The sequence below is a fragment of the Bidens hawaiensis genome, unplaced genomic scaffold, assembly GCF_021521415.1.
Source record: "Bidens hawaiensis isolate Kalapana, Puna unplaced genomic scaffold, B.hawaiensis_p1.1 tig00003237_1, whole genome shotgun sequence".
NCBI classification, from domain to species: domain Eukaryota; kingdom Viridiplantae; phylum Streptophyta; class Magnoliopsida; order Asterales; family Asteraceae; genus Bidens; species Bidens hawaiensis.
Window position 1 is genome coordinate 1,988,759 of NW_027491176.1, and position 4,270 is coordinate 1,993,028.

A 4,270-nucleotide genomic window follows, 5' to 3' on the forward strand; every position below is an offset into this window, starting at 1 on the left:
CACAACACCCGGATCGGGTTTTACGTACATTTTTGTTTTAGTTCCGGTACCGTAATAAACGTAACTAAAACCGACCAAATTCGTGTCGACTCTTCATCGTAACGCCCACGGCCGACATCACTAGAGTTTTCCCACTGCCCCAACGCCCGACACCAACAACGGTCGGGTTTAACCAACGTCTGAGTTTTACCGACCGAATAAACATGGTTTTAAATATTTTATTTGTTTATTAATTTCAAGAATTTATTTTTAGGTTTTAGTGCTTGGGTTTTGCAAACGTTGGTTATACCGTAACGAACATAATTGATATTGGTCGAATTCGCGTCGACTCACTTTCCTAACGCAACTGGTTCATAAATAGATCCGACCTAACCGGAGTCGGGTACAAAAACTAGTATCATAAAAATACCACCGGAAGGAAGAAATCAAGGGTTTGAATTCCGTCTACGATGCACCGTATGACGTTCAAGTTCTCATTCTCATCCACTCCACAAATAAATAAATCTCTTTAGATCCATTCATTTTTTTCCATACATATTCTTACGATTCAATCCAATCCAATCCACTCATTATTAATAATAATTACAACTGGGTTTTGCTGTTCAATTCAATATCCAACTGGGTTTTTTGTATCTTGATTATTAGTCCGCCCACTTTGATGATTACTTATTGTTATTGTTGTTTCCTTTCCGGGTTTCCCTAAATTTATGGTTTAGGGTTCATCATCTTCCAACATTCAGAATTTAGGGTTTTTTAATTTGCACTCCGTATTTGTATTTGATTTAATACTTTTCATGATTATTAGCCCTTTTAACAAGCTAGTAGCTTTTATCTGTTTAATGATCATAAGTATTCTTTATTGTTTTTGTTTTTTGGTGTGTTATTAGGGTTAATGATCTTCCAAAGTTGAGAATTTAGAGTTTTAAATCTCAGATTATTTTTAGCTGCATATGATTATCGTTAGGATTTTTAACAAGTGTGTATACTGAAATTATCTTCCTTTGGTCACAGAGATCAAAATGTAGCTAATAGTTGTTTTACATGTAACACGTCATACAGTGCATCGCAGACCGCAAAAAATTTTAATAGAAACCATTTTGAGGTTGATTTCCATCTGAGAATATAGGGTTTTGAATTTCAAATTTTTTTAATAGATTTTACTGTAAATTTCTACATTTAAGACACGTGGATCAAAATGTAGCTTTTAGTTGTTTTACAATCATAACAAGCTGTGGAAGTCTACATTTAAGTCACGTGGACCATGTTGCAACATGCCATTTGCATTGATCTTGAATTAGTGTGTGTAGTCTTCAATGTATTTGTTCTTTTGTAACGTTTCTGTTAAGGTAAAACAGTTATTTTTTGTTATTCATTTAGGTTTGTTGTAGAGTTTTGGTTGCTTTGAGAGGATGGGCTCTGAGACAGATGGTTCATCACCAACACCATCGTCACATACGGCGGAAGTGAAGAAGTATGGTGTGATGGAGCCAATATCACGTGCGGGACCCACTACAGTTGACATTCGCAGGAATGCACTGCTGGAACAGGTAGAGCATGGTCTTGCTTTGACCCTTTGTCCACATTTTTACAAAAGTTAATTTATTTGTTTGTGTTGTAAGCTTTTGAGGGACTCAGGAGTTTATGAGGGCCCAGAAGAAACGGCAAAACAAGAAGAGGTTCTTCGTCGTCTGGATCAGGTTTTTCAAAATTTTTAATGGCTAATGTTTATAGTTTTTTTTCTATACAATCTTAATGTACGCGCCACTACATTGTTTAAACTTTAATTTTGAACTAGTTGTAGTAATCCCTTGTTTTGATGACGATCAAGATTACCTTGCAATATTACTTGTTAAAATTAAAATTCGTAACGAATTTTAGAATATTACTATTTGACGTATAATTTATATTATCTTGTAGTAAAACCTTTAATAAATTTAATAAGTAATTGATTATAGCATAACTTATAAAAATTCACGATGACCCATAGCAAAATAAAAAACTCATATCATAATTCACGAGGATCTGTGCATATAAAATCACTACTAGGTATATCATAATTCTCGAGGATCCGTGCATATAAAATCACTACTAGGTATTGGTCATATGAATTCAAACTTGTTCATAATGATGAATCATGTTCGTAGTTCACCATATGAAACACATTTGTTACAACCTACACTCGTTTAGATCCACTTAATTTTAGTTGATCATGGGCATAGTTAATCAATGAGCATTTCTAGATTTAAATTCCAACTGAAGGGCGTTGAAAGTAATCATTTATTCTCTAAGTTGTTTCATCACTTAATTTTATACTTTACTCGTTGAAAGTAATCGTTTATACAATTTTGTTTATAATATTTATTTTTTATATATAACAATTTAGGTGATTTTTGACATGTTTCATATTGGCTAAACTTTTTAAGTTGACCCGTTTACCGATAAGTGGATTTAATTTACATCTATAAAATGGCTTGGTACCAATTATTGTTTGAATGATATCTTATGTTTGGATCATGGATTTGATTGGGAACTGATAGGAATCACAATGCTTGAGCGCGCACAGTCAAAGCGGGTACGACCAGTTTGTATCTGCTTGTATCTACCCAGGTGAACTGATAAGGTTTGTATTCTTCTTTAGTAAAAGAACTGTTTAACATTGAGTCTGGTCTTGTTTTATCTCCATTGTTTGAATTTGTGATTTAAAAAGGGATTTTAGTGGAAAAAAGTGGAGATTAGTGCTGAACCATTAAACTTTCTATATCATCATAATGGTGTTGTGTCTAGTATATCGTGTCTCATCAGTAAATTGTTTATTTAAAAATATAGTTACGTATTGGAAGTTCTGGATTGGGTGATTACAAATATGTGTGGGTGACATTTTGGGAAAAACGTCTTTTGGTAGTAATAGCTCAAATTCATCCCCTCGCTTATAATCATTACACCATCCATGGAAAATGGAAAATTTAAACCTTTTTGATCACGTTATCATATTTATGTAAGAACGTTATTTTAATGAATTGATTTATGATATATTTGTTTATAACGTGTTATAACTTTCATATTTGTGAGGTTACTTGTATTAAGTTATATTTGCTTATAACAGGTCAAAAAATATAGTAGCAAGTCATTGTTTCTTTGAATTTATTATAAGTATAAATGGTTCATATTTGGATGTATTAGCTTAGATTGAGTTATATTTGCTTATAATTTGTTAAAATTAGTAATAAGAGGGTCTTTATATCAAGTATTGATCATTGATTGTTATAAATCAAATTAATTCACTTTATCTCGCTATCAACCGTATCACTATAGGTAAGGTTTATCTGATTAGTTCTCAACTATAAAATGTTAGCCTGCTAGTGTAAAACCTTCTTTTTTGTGAAATGATTTTTGCACTATAATGACTCGCTTTTAATATATAACTGTTTGTTGAAAACTAAATCCAGGTTGCGGATGAAGTTTTCCTCAAAAGCATTCTAAACCCTACTGAGCCTGTAGCAAGAGTATGGGTGAAGAGCCTGGACCCAAATGAGCTAGTTGGTGGTACAGAGATTGGACCAAAATTGTGTGAGGTAAATGTTCAAGTATCAATAAAAATATATGAAAAGTTGGTATGACCATATGGGTTATTTTCCACAATTCAAGATTGTATTGTGCATCCATCGCATAGCCTTGTCCATTCATCTCGGTATGTATTTGTTAAACTTGTGTTACGAATAATTTTAATAACGTGGAACTTAATGCTTATACATGGATGGTTTATTTGTAGGTAGTCCGTGAGGATTAAGAACGCATGGTGACTCCGGATTTTATGGTGCTTGTTTCTTTTATTGCTTTTAATTTTTTTTTGTTAAATGTTACAAGAGTTTATGTTGGATAATGTTATAACTTATTTATGTTTAATGTTTTCGTTATGAACAAGCTAATTTAATATAATGAAATTTTATTTCTTTCAATATTTAGATGTCCATAACCGTATCGTAAATTCGTGTGTGGACGTTTAAAAAAGGGTTGTATAATATGATTTGTTAGGACTTTGAATTTTATTTCTATTAAACGTTTAAACATTGTAAAAGTGTCATAATATGTTTTTTAGGACGTTGTTTAAGTTGTTCATAGACATATTATGTAGACGTGCACAAATCGGGTACAGATGAAAAACCCGAACCGGTTCGGAACCGGTTTTTTCTCACCGGGTAGGAAATGGCACCGGTTCCAGTCAGGAACCGGTTCGGTTCCCGACCCGAACCGATGCCCCAAAATACCAACT

The 4,270-nt window shown here is 32.9% G+C and overlaps 1 long non-coding RNA gene across 1 annotated transcript; it reads left to right on the forward strand.

Moving 5' to 3' along the window:
• Positions 1–386: 386 nt before the first annotated feature.
• LOC143622593 (uncharacterized) lies at positions 387–1,710 on the forward strand. Its single transcript, XR_013151750.1, has 3 exons — positions 387–469; positions 1,378–1,547; positions 1,620–1,710. It is a non-coding gene; the product is annotated as an uncharacterized LOC143622593 (long non-coding RNA).
• The last annotated feature ends 2,560 nt before the right edge of the window (positions 1,711–4,270 follow it).